The sequence below is a fragment of the Geotrypetes seraphini genome, chromosome 2 (assembly GCF_902459505.1).
Source record: "Geotrypetes seraphini chromosome 2, aGeoSer1.1, whole genome shotgun sequence".
NCBI lineage: Eukaryota > Metazoa > Chordata > Amphibia > Gymnophiona > Dermophiidae > Geotrypetes > Geotrypetes seraphini.
In genome coordinates this window covers 142,617,485-142,640,334 of record NC_047085.1, presented here as the reverse complement: position 1 = coordinate 142,640,334, position 22,850 = coordinate 142,617,485, and the positions used below count along the sequence as shown (strand labels likewise).

The following is a 22,850-nucleotide window of genomic DNA, read 5'->3' as shown; positions in this document are numbered from 1 at the left end:
GGTGTGCTGAGCACCGCATGGAATCGCTCTCTGCCTCCTTGCCTTCAGTGCTGGATTATCTGTTGCACTTGTCTCGGTCTGGTCTCAAATCTACATCTTTTCGAATCCACCTCTGTGCATTTGCTGCCTTTCATCGGCCGCTGAATGGGGCGCTGCTCTCCGTCCATCCAACGGTTTCCCGCTTTATGAGGGATCTCTTCATTGTACATCCTCCGCTCAAAGCCCCTCCGGTGGTTTGGGATCTTTGTGTGTTCCTGGCTAAATTGGGATACCTCCATTTGATTCCATTGATGAAGCTCTTTTGAATTACTTCACCTGGCAGGTGGTATTCCTGGTTGCTCTCACGTCTGCTCGCAGAGTCAGTGAGCTGCACGCTCTGGTTGCGGACCCGTCTTTTCCTATATTTCATCGGAACACGGTGGTCCTGCGTGCTCCACCCCAGTTCTTGTCCAGGGTGGTTTCGGCCTTTCCTTCCATTATTCTTTCCGTCTTTTTTCAGAAGCCCCACTCGCCTCCTGGCGAGGTGGCGCTTCGCACACTTGACTGTAAGAGGGCGTTGGCTTTTTGTCTTCAACGCTCGTCAGTCTCCTTGGACGGTTCCTCTTTTCTTTTTGTCCTTCGCCCTCATTGGTCGGGACGCTCGGTTTTCAAGCGCACCTTGTCCAACTGGTTCGCTGCTTGTTTTTCCTTTTCATGTGCTCAGGCTGGTCTCGCACTGTAGGGTCGAGTCACAGGACATAGAGCCCGAGTGATGGCGGCTTCGGTAGCTTTCCTCAGGTCGACGCCTGTCGGGGAGTTTGGCAAAGCTGCCACTTGGTCTTCGGTTCATCCTTTCACCTTCCACTACTGCCTGGATACTCTGTCCAGGAGCGACGGCCGGTTGGCCAGTCGGTTTTGCATAATCTGTTTTCTTGGATTGCCAACTTCCCTCCGTCCCTTTTTGGTTAGCTTGGAGGTCACCCACATGTGAGAATATGCTGCCTGCTTGTCCTGGGATAAAGCACAGTTACTTACCATAACAGGTGTTATCCAGGGACAGCAGGCAGATATTCTCACAACCCGCCCGCCTCCCCGAGGTTGGCTTCTTTGCTAGCTATCTGAACTGAGGACCATGAGGTGGGTATGCGCCCTCTAGTGGATCAGGAAGGCACACACATGCGTGGTGCAGCACTAGCAAACTTGAAATCTTCAATCAAGTTTGCTTGAAAAGCTGTCCGCGTCGGGGCTCCGTGGATGACGTCACCCACATGTGAGAATATCTGCCTGCTGTCCCTGGATAACACCTGTTACGGTAAGTAACTGTGCTTTATTGATGTTAATCAGCTCTCTTTCCTATTCTGTAAGGCATACAAACAAAAGCCCACTGTGGAGAAGTGATGTTCCTGCGATGGACTTTATTAATATTAAAACTTGGCAAACCACATAAAGACCTCTAGGATTCATTCCGCTGAAAGCCTTGGACCCTGGACTCAACACGGTCCGTGTTTCCACAAGATTGTCTTCCTCAGGGGGTCCCTGTAAGTCCTAAGGTTTAAGATTCATGGTTAAATTAGCTAGTCCAAAATTGCAGTGCTGGTTATCTGGGAAGAGAGAGAGGGAGGTGAGGAGCAATACTGGATATTAATAAAATCTATCTCAGGAACATCACTTCTCCACAGTGGTTTTTTGTTTCTCTTTGGATTTGTCTGTGGAGACATTTGGGTCAATTCTTTTGTTCTATTCTGTAAGGCATGGCATGTAACTCAAAAGGGGGTGTTCTGAAAAGCTGCAAGTGGACTTGTAGACTATGGCCTCACCATGCCTACATTGTGCGTCAGCATATATACTAAGTTTCAGCAGGCGTAAATGGTGGTGCCTAAAGAATGGAGATTGGTTCTAAGCACGATTCTTTATAGAACTGCGCTCAGCACTGAATTTTTAGCATCATTTATAGAATTCCCTTCTCTGTGTACATTCTGCTCAGGGACTATGGCCCAGATTCACTACAGTTAGCGACTCAATCGCTGTTTGCCGATTCTCTGGCCAATTTTGAAACAACGATTGATTCACTATCAAGTTTGCATGCATGCATACTGACGCCAACGATCTTAAATATGTGATGCGCAGACAGCAGCCGGAGGAGCAGGAGGGTCTGACTGAGCACCCCTCCTGCTCCCGACTTAAAGGTACGAGGGGGGAGGGGCAACGGCAGGAGGGAGTAGGCATCCCTCCTGACATATCAGTTCAGCGGGTGGGGGGGGGCAATGGCAGGAAGGAGTGGGCATCCCCAGCGCTGGGGGATTTTTTTTTTATGGGACAGATATTTTGCATGTGCAATACATGCAAAATATCAGTGCCATTAAAAAAAAAAAAATGAAAGAAAAAAACCCAGCAGATCTTTTGGTAACACAGTTACTGACAGGTCTACAGCAGTTGAGTTTTTAGGATCGTAAAGTGAATCAATTGCTTGACTATTTTGCAAGGGGTTTTACTAATTTGCATGGCTGGATCGGAAAATGGACGATCGAGGGGGAAAACATGCAGTGGGCCATTTTGTGAATCGGGTCAGCTAGTAGCGATCGTCACTAAACCTGTTTTCACAGGTTTAATGACGATTGCTGACTTTAGTGAATTGGGGCCTATGTCAGGCGACCTTTCATATTCCTCTGCTGCAGTGCGTTGGTGCTGTGGGGATAGCTTTTTATTTCAAATGTGTTCACAGATTGCATATTTTTGTGTTTTTCACAGGTGTTTGAGAAAGAAATAAACAGCATCTTGCATAACTTTGGATGCAAGCTTTTCCCTTCTGGCTTCAAACATTTTCATGAATGTATTTCAAAAGGACGGAAGGATGTAAAGCAGGTACTGTTCCACATGCTCACTGTTAATGTAGTTTTGGTTTGCCTTTGTTGTTTAAGAGTTCATAATTTTGATTACTGGAGTGGTGAGGTTTTTATTTCTGTTTTTAGACAGACCACACATAAAGAGGTTACTGATGGGGGTTCCATAATTATTATTTTTTAGGGACCAATTTTTCCGAATGGGTTAGTATTGCACAAACTATAATTGGAACATAAGTAGCGGAATGCTTTTTTGTTAGGGGGGGGCTCAAAAACTCTGCCAGACCCCACCCCCTTAATAATAGTACTAATTGTAATACCATTTCTTCCATTTATTTACTCCTGACAGAATTCTGTGCAAAAAAATTCAAAATTCTGCAAAATAAAAATCCAATTTCTGCGCACATAATTTGCAAATTCGTCAAGTTTATTTGACAACATTGAACAATATTTTTGCTAATTATTATTTAGAATTTCAATACAATTCAGTATTTTCATTAAATTATACTAGAGAAAACAAAGAGCCTTCGGATTTTTCTCACTCAATGATTTTTTTCTAGCAGAGGGTATCAAATTGAACAGTATAAAACTTCTCTCCGCATCTGTAGTTGGAGAAAGCAATTATACAACTGAAGCCCAGGCTACATTGTGAACCAACCCCTTACCTCTCCCAGATACCTATTATGGTCAGCATTCTACAAAACAGGACAAAATCAGCAATTTTGGGGAATTTCCAACCAAAGGCTGGAAGAAATGCACTTTGAACAACATTTTGAAACAGACAGTCAGGTTCAACTGGTCAGAAGGCTGGTAGCAGGAGGCCAAGAACCATTGAAATGGCACAAAATGTTCAAGCTGTCAAAGAACTGCTCTCATGGAAGCCATTTATTGCCCCTCCCCCCCAGATTAAAAATAAAGTATTTTGAAGTGCTATTCAGTATACAATTAGGTTTCTCTATGCCAAAAATGATTGATATTTGACCAGCTTTGTAGAAGTTATGCTGACTATAGCAGGGGTCTGGGTTTTAGTTTTGGCTTACAGTGTAGAAATTCAGCACTGTACAATCCAATTATAGTAGAGAAAACAAAGAGCTTGTCCCACCCCAACCAGCATCTCTCTCATCCCTGCCCCCCCCCCCAGCTAGCATCTCTCTCGCCCCCATCCCTCCCCAGACAGCATCTCTCTAACCCCTGTCCCTCCCCTACCAGCATTTCTCAATCTCCCCCCATTGTCCCCAATCCATCCTGTGTACCTCAGGAACACTGATTTAGTCCAGCTGCTGCTGGCTGTGCGGCTTCTCTATACCACAGTCTCACCTGAAGGAAGAGGAAGTGACATCATTGAGGGTGGGAAGCCTGCCATGGTAGAGGGAAGCCTGCAAAGCCCATGCAAGCTGATTGAAGATGTCGCTGGCATTGATTCGGGCCACAGAGAGGGAGTGCCAAAATTTTACGTACAACACCGGTAATTCTGCGTCTTTGGGAATTTCTGCGCAACTTCTGCAATGTGCAGTTATGCAGAATTCCGCTAGGAGTAATTCATTCTTCATATACACACAATATACTGTAGTCTTATAAGAAATATATAATGGTAACCACAAAATTAAACTACCCAAAGCACACTGTATGCAGAGAAAATTTAATTACGGTAACTATAATTAATATTCTGTGTTTTTCAGAGAGGTCAAGGCAGATGACTTTAAAATATGGTGTAAGCTTCTGCCAATTTAAGCAAGTATTTTATAATGGCAATTACATGTGAATGCTTAGAGTGCAGCATACTAGCTTCTAAATGTCAGTGACATTTTCAGTTATCTATAGGTGCCCAAATTTTAAATCCAATCCTACTCTATTTGTTCCCCTACTCGATGCTCTCCACTGCAGCCCCACCATGTTCTCCAGTCCCCCCTCCATGATGCTCTCCTCTACAGCCCCTCTTATTCTCCAGCCTCCCTTCTGAATGCTTTCTCTACAGCCTGCCTCCTGAATGCTTTTCTCTATAGCTCCCCCATGTTCTCCAGCAGCCCCACTCCCCGATTCAGGATGTTGTCTTAGGCTTCCGTTCCCCTTGATGCCTGTACTTTAAAGCGGCATTTGTAGAGGATGATCGCCAATTACTGAGGTCTTGGAGGGCTGAGGAGGGTGGAAGGCCACTGCCTGGCCTGGCTGTAATAGAGAGAAGTCACTCAAAGGAGAGGGGCGGGTGTTTTGCAGCTGGGAGTAGTAAAGTGTTGCCTCGCATGAAACGGACCCCTTCCTCTCCCAGCCACTCACCGAAGTCAATGAACTGCTTGATGGAGAATGCTGAGGGCGAAATGCGCAAGTAGTGCTCGATCTGGTTGGGCCCTGCACTCCTCAGCAGCTGCCCCAGCAGCCTCATGGCACCGCCGAGCCGTTCATCCTATATAATAAAACCCTAGCCGCGCATGCGCACTCCTACCTGTGTGTTCCGTTTTCCCTGATCCGTGAGGTGTATGTCTGTGGCGGCAGGAGTGCGCATGCGCGAGTCCCCAGCCTTCCAGCACCTAACTACACTCGCGGCACATCTGGCCGCCAACGCTGGACTCCCTGCTCTCTCACGGCAAAAAAACAGTAAGTTTTTCGCGGTCTCCCATCCCTTCCCGACGTCTGACCGGCCCCCCCTTCCCTTCCTGCGGTCCAGACTCCAAACCTGTCTGCAGCACTCCACACACGCTGCTTCGGGGCCTTCTACTGCCCTGATTTGCTCTGCTGCGTCTCTGATGATGTCATCAGGGACGTGCCAGAGTAAATCAGGACAGTAGAAGGACACGAAGCAGCGTGTGTAGGGTGCTGAAGACGCTGCTAGAGTCTGCAGGTTTGTCGGGACCACGGGAAGGGAAGGAAGGGGGGGGGGCAAGGGACTAAGGGAGCCAGCCAGACTTCTAGCACCCGTTAATGTAACGGGCTAAAATACTAGTTTATTTATATATTTTGATTTATATCCCATCCTCCCCAAGGAGCTCAGAACGGGTTACGTGGTAAGATGCATAAGAGCAAACAAGGCACAGAAGACTAAAGTAATATGGGCATAGTGAGATGCATCTAGTTCAGTTGTTCTGAATTAGCAGACACAGGGAGAGAGTCAGTTGAACATCTATTAACAGTGGTTTGGGAAGCACCTCAACTAACTAGGGCCACTCACTTATGGCAGCGGCATGCCATAATGAGCCACGAATCACCGACAGGAACAGCTCATATCCCTCCGCTCCCTCCCTGGCTCCTGCCTGGATCTGCTAGCGGAGTTTGCCTTCGGTGTTTACCTTCGGTGTTTCAACATGCCCCTCTCCCTCCATTCTGTGACCCAAATGCGTGCATGCCTCCCTCCCGCTGGTGTTTACCTTCTTCTAGCTGGCTCCCTCCTTCTTCCAGCCACAGTCGTTTCTCTTCACAAAGTTGTGAACAGCAGCTTCTACACATGTCCCGCTTCTGAGCTGGAAGCCTTTCCTCTCATGTCAGAGGAAGCATGGAATAAACACATGGGATCTTGTAGAGAGAGGAAGAGATAATGGATACTGCGGATGAGCAGTCTGGATGGGCCATTTGGCTTTTATTTGCCATCATGTTTCTATGTTTCTACATACAAATTCAACTTAAGAACGGTTTAAAAAACAGAACCCATTCTTAACTCGGGGACTGCCTGTACTTTATAAGTTGTTCTACATTCTCCTTTCTGTGCGGGTGGTCCACAAATATGCTTGCATGATTTTCTATGGTTCAAAGGGCATATAGGGTAAAGGAATGGCAGCTGAGCAGAGCTCATTGTCTTCCACTGTTCCTCAGATGAATCCAATGTCATTGATTTTGCAATTGGTAAATAAGAGGTGATAAGAGGTTTGTGACTAGCTCAGGAAATATATCCATGATTTGTTTTAGAAGTCATATGCCTGTTGTATAGTTAGTAAAAGCAAAGTACTATAGCAAAAACCCCAGGATGAAATATCCTTAAAAGACACTAAAATATAAGTTGGGCGTGCCCTAGGGCATTGCAGGAAAGTTAACTCCCTAGACTCCACCCAAAATATATAAACCTCAAATCTAAATTTTTAAGATAAGGAGCACCCTCAGCATGAGTTTGAAAGCTTTAAAGAGCGAAAGCAAAGTGACATGCACCTCATGCTGAAAGATTTGGTGCAGCTGCTTTTGGCTATAAATACAGGGAAACAGACTGCAGGAGAAAGGATGTTCCTCCTTTATTTTGGTCATTAAAAGATGATGTATTTCAGTGGCCTTTCATTTTCAGGAGGCGAAAGAGCTGCTCCTGTTTTATGACCCTGTCATATCCTTAGGGTACCATTGAGGCCCAATAGAACAAGAGGGTCATTGCCACAGCCTGGGTTCCCTTTATTGCTTCTTCATTACCACACAGATAGCTAGGCTTTTTTTTTTTTTTCACTATTGGTAACATTTTAGTTTGGAATGTCAGCATTAAGAGGTGAGGGGAGGGGAGAAGAAGAATAAAAGAATGAACTGTTGCATTTTGCTGTACCAGGTGCCAGGAGGAAGCGACATTAGCCTTTTTGATATGAGAGGCAAACTCCCTGGCCCCTGAAGTTAGACTGCAATAATTAAAGAGGTCAAAGGACAGCTGAGTGGGGTCAATGAGACACCGTGGGGTGTATTTTGTTACTTAGTAAAAGGAGCAGCCTCCTAAAACCATAGAGGATTCTCTTCAGAATCAGCCTAGTGAAAAGGTTTTATGAGTCCAAAGGTAAAAGTGGGGGGAAGTGCTGATTTCTTTCAGGAATGCTTGGTCTGACTGAATGAAAGGATAATCCTTACAAAAACGTAGGCAGCCAGGCTAGAACAGTTGAGGCAGAACTGAAAAGGACATTTGAGGTCGAAGTGTACTTTGCTTTCCCAAATGTTTATTCTTTTAATGACTCACTATCAGAAAAGAATTCCAATTTTCTGAGGCACTGTTTCTTTCCAAGAAAGTGTCCTTTGGACTTGGGAAGGGGAGGAGAGTTGTAAAATGATGAGGCAGAAAGCCTGTTGAACCCCATTTCCCCTTGAAAGCTAAAGCTCTTTTCTGCTTTTCCTGGGCTAGGCCACACATTTGCATGTTAAGCTCAGACTTGGACGTGAGCACAATTTAGGGCTCCTTTTACAAAGCTGCGCTAGCCGCTAACGCCAGCATTGAGCTGGCATTAGTTCTAGCCCCGTAGCGCGGGTTTAGCGTTAAAAACGCTATCGCAGCTTAGTAAAAGGAGCCCTCAGTGTGAGCTTTAACTTAAAATTGGGTGTACCAAATATTTGTATTCAGATGAATAGTGATTTAAATTTTGAATGCAATAATCTGGGGCTCTACTGTGCTAAATCCTACTGAAATAAACTGATTTCACATTACTTCTTTTATTATTTGTTATGTTAAAACTCGATATCCATTATTCGTGTTTGGCTGAATGGTAAAATATGCTGTTTGGTACAGCTCTACTTAAAACTAATTTTAGTCTATGGAATCTTATTTTTGGGAGACAAAGAGGGCACAAAATTGGAGTGGTTTGTTTTTATTTTGGGAAACAAAGCTAGAGAGTAATTAACTTTGGGACTAGGAAACCTTATTGCTCCTTAGCAATGTGGGCTATTTTGGTTATGCTTTTATGGCGTGATATCAGGTTTGGCAGATTAAAACCTTGGATTGTGAGTAACTTGGTGTGCAAGTGTTTTGCAAGACGAGCAAAATATTTTATTAAATTTTAACTTGATAAGCGAGTGATGTCTTGCAAAACGAGTACGTATATGTGCGGCACGTCATCACAACTGAGCCGAAGACGCTGCGAAGTCTTGCAATACAAATACGTACTACAGTATAGTATTTTCTGTTAAAGTTTTGGGGTTGCAGAACGAATCGACTGAGTTTCCATTATTTCTTATGGGGAAATTTGCTTTGATATATGAGTGCTTTGCGTTTCTGGAACGAATTATGCTCGCAAACCAAGGTTTTACTGTAATCTTAAATAAATAGATCTGTTTATTCAGATGTGCACCTTTCCCCTGCTAAAGCAGGTAATTGCAGTACTATAAAGCAAATCAACCTGAGAGTGGAGTCCTGGTTCAGAAAGAGAAGAGACTTCTGCTGTACAGCTTGTCTTATGTGAAGGAAAGGGGTGGGAACATAATAACACAGTAGATGATGACAAATGAAGTCCTGCATAGTCCATCTGGTCTGCTCAACAAGATAAGCTCATAGCATGTGGTATGATGTGATACAACATTTGCATATCTGCTCATGAGCTGTCCTTTCCATTTTCAGGGCCTGACACTGGCTTAATTTTCAGCTATTAGAGTTGCTGCTAAAACCCACTCCAGCTTAACCAGATCTGTCTTGCCGTAATCGGGACACTTTTTAAATTTAGCTTATGCCTTTCATGAGTAGTTTAGGTTCAATTAGATTCCGGTACAGTAGGCATTTCCTTGTCCTTGGAGGACTCACAGTCTAAGTTTGTACCTGCAATGGAGGGTTAAGTAGTTTGCCCAAGGTCATAAGGAGTGGCCGTAGGATCTGAGCCCTGGCTTTCCTGGTTCTCAGCCCACTGCACTAACCATTAGGCTAGTCCTCGACTTTTCTTTGAGGTCTGTTTACTTCGTATTGATTGAGTGTGGGGAAGGATATTCGATATGTTATTCCTCTTGTATGTAGTCCAGCCACTGTAGAAACAGTCTTCTGACTGGCAAGCACAGAACATGGCTGCCTTTGAGGACTCGGTCAAAAAGAGAGAGGTAGGAAAGCTTGTTATAGTGTGTTAATAAATTAGGAAGTCAAATTGGATTAATATAGTAATATATTACAAGACTCCTAAAAGTGGTGGTTTCTAATAAGTTGTCTCACAAACATAATAAATTATGCAATTTCTACTGCTTTTCATACACTCGGAATTGTGTAATTTGACCAAGAGCCGAAGCTCCTATAGTCGAAACCACCACCCAATCACTGTGTATAAAATTGTTAAGAACTGCTGGGATCTGCTGAAAATCTTACAAAGCTAAGTGAAATCACTCTTTTGTGCCATTGAATATTTAGATTTTAACTTTTGAATGGCACTTGAATTCACAGTTCTTCACCATTTCATACAGTGATTGGGCGGTGGGTTCGACTATAGGAGCTTCGGCTCTTGGTCGAATTACACAATTCTGAGTGTATGCAATTTATATTGCTTTTCATAATTTATTATGTTTGTGAGACAACTTATTAGAAACCACCACTTTTAGGAGTCTTGTAACATATTACTGCTTTTGAGGACTCACCACAAAGGTGCTTTTCATTCATTTGGTAGGTGTTACTGTTGAGTGATGACTGGGTTTTGGGGATTGGGGGGGCGGGGGGGGGGGGCGGGGAGGCAGAGTTAACTGTAAATATTTTACTTTATGATATCCCTAACTCCTGTTATCCAAAGCTCAGAAAATGAAATTGGGTCTCCTTTGTTGTGGTACCTGCTTTAATAGCCTGTATGTTGTTAGCATAAATAGAAAAAAAGAGTTGACCCTAGTTCCTCCACATAAAAAGGAGCCAACCAAAACAAGAGACTTGTGGAAGGTCGATGTCCAAGATGAAGGCTTTATTAAAACAACATAATAATCCACATCTAAATGTCTAGGACCTAATACACTGAGAGTATTTGGAAATGCTCTCAGTGCATTAGGTCCTAGATATTTCCATGTGGATTATTAAGTTGTTTTAATAAAGCCTTCATCTTGGACATCGACCCTCCACAAGTCATAAACAATTTTGCAGTTCTGTTTGTTTTGGTTTTTTTTGCTTACAGTGAAAGTTTGAAATCTTTCCTGGATACAGGAGTAAATAATTCACAGTTCATTGTCAGCTATTTTCATTGGGCAATATTTTTTTTGTGTTTGATTGCATAGACACAGTGAGATAGCAGTGACTGTATGAGGGCTGGAAAGAGTCCGTAGACTGATGCAATAGAGAAAAATGAACCTGATTTTAAAGGGCCACCTGAAGAATTGTGATTTCTAGGCATGCCAGATCCCTTGCCAGAGTTCAGAAGTCATATTGCCTTGGACTGTGTTGCATCTTTGATCTCAGCCCTGCAGTTGCCTTGGTAATTACACCACTTAAGGGAGCCTAGTGGGGGGAGCTTTGTTTATATGGCTCAAGAATTTCTGGCATTTCAGGAAAGCAAGAAGGCAAAGCAGTGGCGTACCTAGGGTATGTGGCACCCGGGGCCCATCATTTTTTGACACCCCCCCCCCCCCCCCTCATGTAAAATTTTTTTTTTTTTTTTTTTTTGCAATAACCATGAAATGGAATAAATGGTCAGAATAGAAACAGGCAGTGAAAATTTTCTTTTTTTTTTTTTTCCAAAGTATTTTTATTGAGAATGGCAAAAGGTCCAGACAAGCAACCATGGTCTGTACAGAAACTTATACATTATCAAAAAGAACACAGAATGAGAGTAACAGCAACAACAAGCATGAACAAGCCTCTCCCAAGAGAAAATTGCCAATGAGAGGCATAGCAATACACAACAAAAGGCCAAAACTTGGGGCAAGCAAACAAATCCCACCCCAGAACCCACAAGAATAATAAGCCGGACTAGACCCTCAGCCATATTTTATAATGAAAAAAACCCCCACAAGCAACAACACCCAGACCGCTCACCAGACACACCAATCCGCACAACAAGCACCCAAGAAACACCCAGCCACCACCCAGACAAAACTACCAGACACACCTACCCCACCAAGCCCAGACCCAACCCCCCCTCCCCAGAGAGTGCAAGCGCAAAGTGGACCGTGAAAAGGGCAGCTGCAGAAGTGGAAAGCCCCAGATAAGTAGGTTAGCTAAAGAAAGCCCACAGATAGAAGAAATCAGGATAACAGAAGTTCCAACAAATGCTCCCACAGAAAATTTTCTTTTATTGAACCTCATTTATGTAACCATTATTCCAAACATAACATAACATAAATTATGTCTGAATTGTCATGACATCAGAAGTACATATGGAGTAGTTGCAGGTGATGCTTGGGACAGTTCTGATTATGTTAGTTTGGTTTTATGTGTTTTTTTAATAGAAGGGTTTTTATTTCTTTTTTTAAGGTTTTGTAGTTTGTGGTCGAGGTCAATAGGTTGTAGAGTTGGGGGTCAAGTGTTGTAGCTCGAATGGCTAGGAGGTTGTCGAACAGTTTTTTTCTTTTGACGTTTTTGGTTGGAGGGTGTGTGAATGGTGCGTGAGTTCTCCTATGTCTGTTTGAAGTGGATTGAATTATTTAGCTGAAGAAATTAGTTACCCCCCCCATTCCACACACATTAATTCTCTTCCATTTTTGTTCCCATTATAAAAAAACACTGATAAGTTCCCAGGAAAAAAATACATTAAAATAAGAAGTGAAAACAAAGGCCCCTACAGATGAGAACATAACATAAGAATAGCCTAACTGGGTCACACCAATGGTCCATCATGCCCAGTAGCCCATTCTCATGGTAGCCAATAGTGCTGCCCGATTCAGAGAAAAATATTTCATTCGATCCGATTCACCCTGTTGAATCGATTTTTCGATTAGATTCACTGTTAATGACACCGCTTTTTAAGTTTAAACAAAGTATAACAATAAATTTCACAACAACAATAAATTTCACAAAGTACTTAAAAAAAAAAAAATCACATTTTTCCATTAAAGCAGTTCTGGAGACATTTGCTTGAACAGTCTTTTTTCCCAGTCCATAAGCAAGCAATATGAAAAAGATTTCCTTAATTATCTACTCAAACATTTTTGCTATTTACTTTCATTGTACCTATACTATTATTCAGTAGAAAAAATGGACTTAACTGTGCAGGAAATGAATCTCCTCATACACCCACCATATAGTGCAAAAATGTGCAAAGGTCTGTTTTTTTCTTTCGATCACTACATAGCCTAATGCCACACAAGCAGCGCTGTTACAAACATATTCTGAAGGTCAATGCTAAGGTTGACAAAGTTTCCTTCCTTGGACCAGAAGGAGATACTGACAAACCACTGGAAGAGATTCTAAAACAACTACCCAGAAATAACACCCAAAGACCCACTCAGTGTGTGAACCAGTTGAGTGGAGTGGACTAACTGGGGGTGGAAATGGGCCCAGAGTTTGCTCAGCAGAATTTCCCAGACTACCTCTTCCTCTCAACACACTGACATGCTACCACCACCACCAACACTAGGAACACCTCACCGAGTATGCCAGCAATGCTTATAAACTTAATAAAACACATTATTATATTTTCTTATAAAGCATATATTTTAACTGAACTCAGCCTTGCCATTCACAAAAATAGAAAAGTTCCCATTTCAAGCTGTCTCATGTACACTTTTCAAATCTAACATATTGTAATCACAAAACAGAAAATAAAATTATTTTTTCTACCTTTTGTTCTCTGATCAATATTCAAATCTTGTTGGTCCCAGGCTCTTGTTGTCTTGCTTGCCAGGGTCTCCTTTCTCCGTGCTAACCATCCGTCTGCCATCTCTGTTCTCCCCTTCCGTTTCCCTTCCCTCTCCCGGAGATCTGGCATCTTTCCTTTTTTTTGTCTCCATCCACAGATTCACCTTTTCTCAACTCCCCACCACCCCAGGATCCACCATCTCTCCCTTTCTGTTCCCAACTATCCTCCTATCCAGTATCTCTATCCCCCCTCCACACCATCCCCTGTTTCCAAGTTCTCTCCCTTTCTGTTCCTTCCCTCCCTAAATCCCATTATGCACCATCTCTCTCCCACTCCTCTGTTTTTAGACCCATTATTTCTAACCCCCAAAGTCTGGCATATGCATGTATCTTTGAACCCCCCCTTCCCTCTCTCCCTCTGTGTACTTTTACACCAGGACCCCCCTCCCCCGAAGGTCTGTCCCCCCTCCGAAGGGCTACACCCCACCCCTGAAGACCTGCACCCCCCGAAGGACTTTACCTCCCACCCGAAGGTCTGTCCCCCTCTGAAGGCCTAAACCCCACCCCTGAAGGACTGCACCCCCCCCCCGAAGGCCTGCACTCCCTTGAAGGTCTGCACCCCCCCGAAGGCCTGTCCCCCCCTTGAAGGCCTGTCCCACCCCCTTGTAGGCCTGTCCCCCCTTTAAGGCCTGCCTGCCTGCCTTTCCCCCCCTTGAAGGCCTGTCTCCCCCTTGAAGGCCTGCACCCCCCTTGAAGGCCTGCACCCCCCCTTGAAGGCCTGCACCCCCCCTTGAAGGCCTGCCTGCCTTTCCCCCCTTGAAGGCCTGCACCCCCTTGAAGGTCTGCACCCCCCCAAAGGCCTACACCCCCCCCCCCCGAAGGTCTGCACCCCCCTGAAGGCCTGCCTGCCCCCCTTGAAGGCCTGCACCCCTTGAATGTCTGCACCCCCCCCCCGAAGGCCTGTCCCCCCTTGAAGGCCTGCCTGCCTGCCTGTCACCCCCCTCCCCCTTGAAAGCCTGCTTGCCTGCCCGCCCGCCCCACCCTGAAGGCCTGATGCCCCGACCCACCCCGAAGGACCGCTCGCCCCCCTGGCCTCCCCGCACCACCTATGAACAGCAGCAGCAGGATCGCGAAGTCAGCGTCGGGTACCAGCCCTAAGGGGGTGTTCCCGGCCTTGCCGTTCAGTCCCCCGCCACCCCCGAAGGACCGCTCGCCCCCCTGGCCTCCCCGCACCACCTATGAACAGCCGCAGCAGGATCGCGAAGTCAGCGTCAGCGATCCCTGCTGCTTCCTGCGCCACGGTCCCGCCCCTCCTCTGACGTCAGAGGAGGGGCGGGATCGCGTCGTAGGAAGCAGCGCAGGGATGCTGACGCTGACTTCGCGATCCTGCTGCGGCTGTTCATAGGTGGTGCGGGGAGGCCAGGGGGGCGAGCGGTCCTTCGGGGGTGGCGGGGGACTGAACGGCAAGGCCGGGAACACCCCCTTAGGGCTGGTACCCGGGGCGGCCCGCCCCCCCCGCCCCCCCCCTAGGTACGCCACTGAGGCAAAGAGTCATGGCTGTGACATTTGAAGAAAACTGAGTTTTATTTGGGGGGGGGGAGTGAATTGTGCAAGAAGCAGACTCAGGCTTTTTGGAGCTTGCAGCAAAACTCTCTTTGGGGCTGATTCAGTAATCTGCAATAGAGTAGACACGCTGGATGGTGTGAATAACACGAAGAAAGACCTAGAGAAGGTTGAAGAAAGGTCTGAAATTTAGCAGCTAAAATTTAATACTAAGAAATGTAAGGTAATGCATTTGCGCTGCAAAAACCCAAGGGAACGGTACAGTTTAGGGGGTGAAGAACTTTTGTGCATGACAGAAGAGCGGGACTTGGGTGTGATTGCATGTGATGATCTTAAGGTGGCCAAACAGGTTGAAAAGGTGACGGCGAAAGCTAGAAGGATGCTAAGTTGCATAGGGAGAGGTATGGCCAGTAGGAAAAAGGAGGTATTGATGCCCCTGTATAAGACTTTGGTGAGACCTCATTTAGAATATTGTGTACAATTCTGGAGGCCACACCTTCAAAAAGATATAAAAAGGATGGAGTTGGTTCAAAGGAAGGTTACTAAAATGGTGTGTGGTCCTCATCATAAGGCATATAGGGACAGACTTAAAGATCTGAATCTGTATACTTTGGAGGAAAGGCGGGAAAGGAGATATATCTAATCTAATTTTCTATTCAGGCTCTAGGTGACTTTCAGAGAGGGGTTGAAAGGGGATCAGGAGGAGGGAATAAAAGGGGGCCTTGAAAGGGGAGTAATAGGGGGGGGGGTGAGAAATCTCAGTTGTCTAGAAGCTTCATCTAGAGAAAGAGGTGGAAAGGTTCATTTCTGAGAAGTCATGTAGGTTCAGCTGTCAAAGAGGAAGGTTTTCAGTTTCTTCAGGAATATTGTATGTTTAGTTTCTTTTTTGATCATTTCTGGTAGGTTATTCCAGGTATTTACTCCTATGAAGGTAAGCATGGAGTGGAACAAGCGCCTGTAGTGGAGATTTTTTTGTAGAAGGTAGATTTAACTGTATTCGGTTTATGAGTCTCCTAGAGGTAGACCAGACCATTGAGACTAGTTGGGTGAGAGGAGTGGCTGAGTTTCCGTGAATTATGTGGTGTAAGATGCATGATATTTTGAAGAGTATTCGCAATGAAATTTGTAGCCAGTGTAGTTGTTTGAGGAAGGCTGAGATCGAATCGTATTTCTTTAGGTTGAAGATAAGTCTAACAGCTGTGTTCTGAATGAGCTGCAGTTTGTGAACTAGAGTGGTGTTGATTCCCATGTATGCTAAGTTGCAGTAGTCCAGCTGGGGTAGTACCATCAGCTGGCCAATCAAAGCAAAATGATGTTGGTGGAAGTATGGTTTAATAAGTCTTAGCTGGTGCAAGGTGAAGATGGTCTTTTTCCAGACCCTGGAGATTTGAGGATTCATTGTGAGTGTGTCATCCAGAATGATGCCAAGTACTTTTGAGGATGTCTCCACTGCGAGGGTGGTACTGGATTGAAGATTAATGCTCGTCAGGGCGTTCTGCTGAGCAGTATGAAAACAGATGACTTTGGTTTTGGTAGCATTTAGTTTAAGTTTGTTTGTGGTTGCCCAAGTGTGGATTTTTTCTATGTTGTTTGAAATTTCTCATCTATACTTGGTTGGTTGGTTGTTATGGGGTTGAGGAGAAGGATGTCATCTGAGTAGGGTAGTAAGGTTTCATCATCTAATTTAATGTTTCCAAGTGAGCTCATGAAAAGTTTGAATAGGATGGGGGAAATGGGGAACCTTGCAGTACTCCGCAAAATGATAGAGACGTTTAATTACCTACGTAATGTAAATGCGCATGAGTTGAGTCTCTTTCATTTGAAGGGAAACTCTGCAATGAGAGGGCATAGGATGAAGTTAAGAGGTGATAGGCTCCAGAGTAATTTAAGGAAATACTATTTTACAGAAAGGGTGGTAGATTCATGAAAGTCTCCCGGAAAAGGTGGTGGAGACAGGCTGTGTCTGAATTCAAGAGGTCCTGGGATAGGCACGTGGGATCTCTCAGAGAGAGAAAGAGATAATGGTTACTGTGGATGGGCAGACTAGATGGGCCATTTGGCCTTTATCTACCATCATATTTCTATCTAAGTACACCACATCTGGCGCTTTCCCTCTATCTAGCTCTCTGGTCACCCATTGAAAGAAATTGATGAAATTTGTCTGACAAGACCTACCTGTAGTGAATCTGTGTTATCTTGGGTCTTGAAGTCCTTTGGATTCCAAAAATTTCACTATTCTCAGTTTTAAAAGCATTTCCATTTACTTACTATAAAAGTCAGGCTTACCAGCCTGTAGTTCTCTCTCTTTTTCTTACTTCTACCCTAATGCAAAATAACAGTGTCAGCCGCTTTGTGACTCAAAAGCTGTACAGATTTCTTGTAGAAGTTGTGCAGGATCTGTGTTAATCTACTGCACTGCACAGTGGTCTCATTGCAAGGCTTGAGACCAATGGCAGCCCCCATCAATCTTAAATGTGGCCCACTGATTCATTCCTCAGTATACAATCCTTCCATCTTCACCTCAGACTTGCTACTAGCATAGCCTTCATAGCAGTTCTTCTTCTTTTTTTTTATAAATCTTTATTGATTTTTAAACTTTGACAATGCAATACAATTATCTGAACATAAATATTTCATAAAGTCATATTGGCATCCTTTTGCCTATATATTGATTCCTACATATTGATTCCCTTCTTAAAATGTCCTCCAAATCTACTCTTTCACTCAATTTTAGATGCTGATCGAGTGATGCTTTACTTTCCTATCCACATATTGGCGTTTTTTTCCTACTTTATTGAAACAGTGTTTAGATTGTAAACCACTTAGATCTGTTGGGTACAGAAATTACTTTTTACCAAATGTTAAGTAAATAAATACATAAATATACGGTTCTAATTGTTTGAGCTCTGCAATGCCCAAAGTCTCATTCTGTTCTCACAAGGCAGAGGGCACCATGCAACTCAAACTTACTGAGAGTTACGAAGGGATGGAAGAAAGCAGAAAAGTTGTTCAAAAGTTGGCACTGCAAGCAAGCCTGTAGAGAAATATAGGGGAAGATTGAAAAGTGGAGGGAGGGACCTCTTAACTTCATCCTATGCCCTCTCATTGCAGAGTTTCCCTTCAAATGAAAGAGACTCGACTCGTGCGCATTTACATTACGTAGGTATTTAAACGTCTCTATCATTCTGCGGCGTACCGCAAGGCTCCCCATTTCCCCCATCCTTTTCAAATTTTTCTTGAGCTCACTTGGAAACATTCAATTAGAAGATGAAACCTTACTACCCTACGCAGATGACATCCTTCTCCTCATCCCCATAACAACCAACCAACCAAGTATAGATGAGAAAATTTCAAAACAGCATAGAAAAAATCCACACCTGGGCAAGTAGGGAAAGTACCTGGTGAGGCTGACAAGGTTTTCTCTGGTGATAATCTTGACTGTCATACTGAACTTTTTATTTGACAAACTGGCCTCCGTGTGAAAAATAGCAAAGATCTCTGGCACAGTAGCAGATTTAGTAACGAGCAAACAGTAGTTTTGACACCATCTGAGGGTTTTAAAAAAAACTCGTTTGTCCTGACATTCTTTAACAGCACTTGATAGCAAAGAAGCAATAGTGCAAAAACACATTTAAAACGACTTTACTTTCTGGAATGCTTTTCTCAAGTGAGACAAGGGGCTCCTTTGACTAAGGTGAGCTAGCGTTTTTAGCGCACGCAGCAGATTAGCGCGCACTAACCCCACGCTACACGGCTAGAACTAACGCCAGCTCAATGCTGGCTTTAGCGTCTAGCGCGTACCGCATTGTAGCACACGATATTTTGCGCATTAATGCCCTAAAAGGAGCCCAAAATTTTCCTTTTTTTGGGTTGGGAGGGTTCACTGCAACTATCCAAATTTGAGCTTCTGGATTAGCTTGACATTGTTTTCCGTGTAAGAGAATAGCTGCTAATGTATGTTAAAGGGAATAATACATGATTTTTCTCACTCAATATATGTTAAACGACAAAATTATGCTTTATTTTTCCATGCTGCATGTTAGGTTAAGGTAACATGGGCTACATAATGAAATGTATTATTATTTAAATCAAATAACACAACTGCCATTAAATTTTTAATTCTTTATTTAGTTTTCAAGGCCAACAAAAAGTGCAATACAATATACATACAAATAATAATAATCAAATAAGCACTTATAATCAATCAGTATCAATACAAAAATAAAACTCCCTCTCCCATCAAGCTTTCATTACATTTTGTAAACTGTCATTATTTTTTCCTGCCCAGAAGTATCGGGCTACCAAAATGTAGCTCAGTGCTCCTGTGCATCACCTTAAAGAGGCGGGCACTGTAAAAAGGGCACATTGTTTATTCAACAAAGCTACAGCCCCAAAGAGCATTTCAGAAACTACCAGAAACCTTCTTGGTTGGGATGAGAACTTTTCAGTCATTCACTGAAAGCACATTTTTCAGCCTGGCCAATATACAGGTTTCAGCTCAACAAGAAGGATCAGAGCCCCACAGAAATCTTGCTGTACTTGACAGGTTGAATGAATGACCCTAGCAGTTTTGGCAAGTGCTCAAAAGTCAAGCATCAAGGTTATCTTATCTGTGAAGTTTGTGATGATTCTGTGGTGTTGCCCCCTGTCAAGGACAGGTCTAACAGCTGTCGAAGGAAAGGTTTTCCTGCTGAGGCTGAATTAACACATGAAGGATGTTTGTTTGACTAGGTCAGTGGAAATTCACCCTGTTTGCAACAACTGCCCATCAAATTTCAAGTCATGAGAGAAAACAAATTCCACATTGTGTTTTTCCAGTGTTGTGAACCATGCATTGAATTCTTGACAGTTAAAGAGGCAAAGTGTCAAACAGATACACTTCTCCCTCTGTATTCGCGGTTTCAGCATTTGCGGTTTCGATTATTCACGGTTTTTAGCTTGCCGGCTCCTCCCCCCAAATTACATCAGCTTGCATAGAGAAATCGCTGATTCCAAGTGTTTACAGAGAAAATCGCTGATTCCCAGCACTTTCTTCACCGTGTTTTGCCTCTCCTTCAGGAACAGGCCAGGTTTCCCACCATGTTATTTGTGGTTTCACCATATTCACGATGGTTTTTAATAGAAAACAGTGAATAACATATGAAAAAGTTACTCACGGTTTTTCTGTATTTAAGGTTCTGTTAATCCCCTATCACAGTGAATACGGAGGGAGAAGTGTAACTGGAAAGGTCACATCAGGCATGTACTGTACAAAGTCCAAGATGTCAAAGAAGAAAGAAAAGCTACTTATGTTTAAATCATTTTTATTGAGCAAACAGCAGTCAACAAAAGTACCAAGCGAAGCAGAAATGCATACAAAACATATATGGAAGGGTGTCAGGTCAAAAGCGCGCCGGGACAAAGGCGCGCCCAGACAATTGAGCGCAGCGCGGAGGTGTGCGCCGCTCAAAATTACTGTTTTTAGGGCTTCGACGGGGGGGCGTGGGGGGAACCCCCCCACTTTACTTAATAGACATCGCGCCGCATTGTGGGGGCATTGTGGGGGGTTTGGGGGGTTGTAACCCCCCACATTTTACTGAAAACTTCACTTTTTCCCTGTTTTTAGGGAAAAAGTTAAGTTTACAGTAAAATGTGGAGGGTTACAACCCCCCAAACTCCCCATAACGCCGGCGCGATGTCTATTAAGTAAAGTGGGGGGATTCCCCAACAAAACCCCCCGTCGGAGCCCCTAAAAACTGTAATTTTGAGCGGCGCGCACCTCCATGCTGCGCTCAATTGTCCGGGCACGCCTTTGTCTTTCGCGCCGTTGTCTATGAACCATATGGAAGATATGCTCAAAAATTTTGATATACTAACAAAACAGTGAAAACAGAAAAGCTACTTACTTATAAGCTTTGTGGACATATTATTGAGTAGCTGAAGGATCAAGACATCCACATCACTGAATTGCACTGATTTCCAGTGTGTCACAGTGTGAACTGAAAATGAGCTCAAAACATGCTTTCATTTTCATCTCACAAGTCACTAGGGGCTCATAATCGAAAGGGAAAACCATCCAAAACTGGCCTAAGTCGTCACTTGGACAATCATCAGTCAAAAACGTCCATATGCCGATAATAAAAACGGGGTTTGGACATATTTATAAACGACTTAGGCCTTCATAGTGCTGCTGAACGAACAGAGTTAAACGGGGCGCGTCAGGAGGAGTGTCGAGGGTGGGAGTTGGGCGGGACGTGGGCCGGCTTAGACTTAGTCATACTGCATGTATAACCAAAACTTATACAGCACAGGATCGATGGAACTTGGACGTTGTGACTTAGACCATTTAAAACATGGTCTAAGTCACAAAAACCCACCTAAAGTGACCAGATAAGCACTGCAAACACATAATACAGACCCCCACACACTACCCCAGTGATCACTGACCCCCCCACCCCAATAAAAATATTAATCACAACTTGAAAATTGTGCCTCCAGAACATCATCACCTGGCAGCCTGGCAAAGAAAAGCCTAGTCATGCTGCACAGAGGCGGCTTAAGTCATCTTGGGGGTGGGTTAGGGACTCATGGAGAGGAGGACCTATGCCCATAAACCCCTATAATCACTGCATTTATATTGAAACATGTGCACTCCCCTATACACCCCCAAAACCCTTTTGTACTGGCATATAAGTGGCTCCTGCAGTTAGATTGTCAGCCTTCGGGACAGTAAGGGAATTTCTAAGTACCTTTTCTTTATTTATCCTATTTTTATTGTTTCCTCAATTTCTATGTAAACCGCTTCAAACCTAACAGATTTAGCGGTATATAAGAAATAAAATTATTATTATTAAAATTATTATTATAAGGGCTATTGGGGTGGAAGATAAGTGGGTCTAGGGAATTCTGGAGGTGGTTTGGGGAGCTCACCATGACCTATAAGGGAGCTGTAGTGAGATGATGACATGGCACCCTTTTTATGAAGTTCACAGCAGTGCCCTGTAAGGTACCTCACTATTTAGGTGCCATGTCTGGGTGTTCAGTCCATCACTTTGCAGACCCCTCCCAATTCCAACAGGGCTTGTTCTAGGTGTTTTTGGATGAAAAGTTGGACGAAAATGTGGTATAAAAATGGACGATCAGATCGGCAGGTCATATAGTTAGACGATTTTCGAAACGGAAAATAATTTGGACGTATTTTTCGAAAATGTGTCCTAAGCTGTTTTTTTACTTTGGACGACTTACGACTTGGACGAAAACGGACTTAGACGTTCCCCTCCACGTATTCTACCTCACTGTGTTTTGAAGTTATTTCAGCCATTTTGTTTAATCGACTCCCTAAAGATAGCAAGTTAGCTCGATCTTATGTTGTAAATGTTTAATGTGGACACTGAGCAGGAATCTGCCAGGAAAATTAGTCTGAAACACATTTTGAATGTTGTAATTCCTCAGTCTCAGGAGACACTAGTCAAGATTAGGCTCACCAAATACACTGAAGTATTAACTAAAAAAATGTTTAGGCTTATCAAGAATAAAAGTTTTTCTGTCATTGAATTGTTGGTGATTTAGATCAGAAGTACATAATGCAGTATTCATGATGTATAGCAGAATTAAAGTGACAAAACAATTAGAGACCTAGTAGGATGTGTAAGCTTGAACAGGGTGCTAGAACACTCATATAATGATTACTTTTAATAACAAGGAGTTCAGGGCCTTATGAATATTAAATTGGGAAGGGGGAAACAAATACATGGGTGGAAGGATGGGGATGGGTGGGAGAGAGGTTAGGGAGTACATGGCATTATTGCATCTATTTAGAATAAATCATTTCAGTGTGCCATGGTAGAGGTTTGCTCTGATGCTCATGGAATTCCTATGCATATCAGGGCACTTACCTTGCCAGCCCGCGATAGAAAACTCTATGGTGGCTTTGTAAAAGGAGCCCTTAATGATATAGCAGCTTCCCTTACGGGTCAAGATAGTTGTGTAAGTAGATTCCAGAGACCAGAACATGGGGCAGTTTACCAGACAGAAAAGTAACCATTTTTTTGGGAAGACAATAGGTTTAATTTGTGTCTAGTATATGG

General features: G+C 43.8%; 1 protein-coding gene across 1 annotated transcript in view; it reads left to right on the top strand.

Moving 5' to 3' along the window:
* Window positions 1–22,850, top strand: part of GREB1L (GREB1 like retinoic acid receptor coactivator) — a 415,187-nt gene that overhangs the window by 156,785 nt on the left and 235,552 nt on the right. Inside the window, 1 exon segment of the mRNA XM_033933926.1 lies at window positions 2,728–2,841. The gene's annotated coding sequence lies outside the window, so the exon portion shown is untranslated.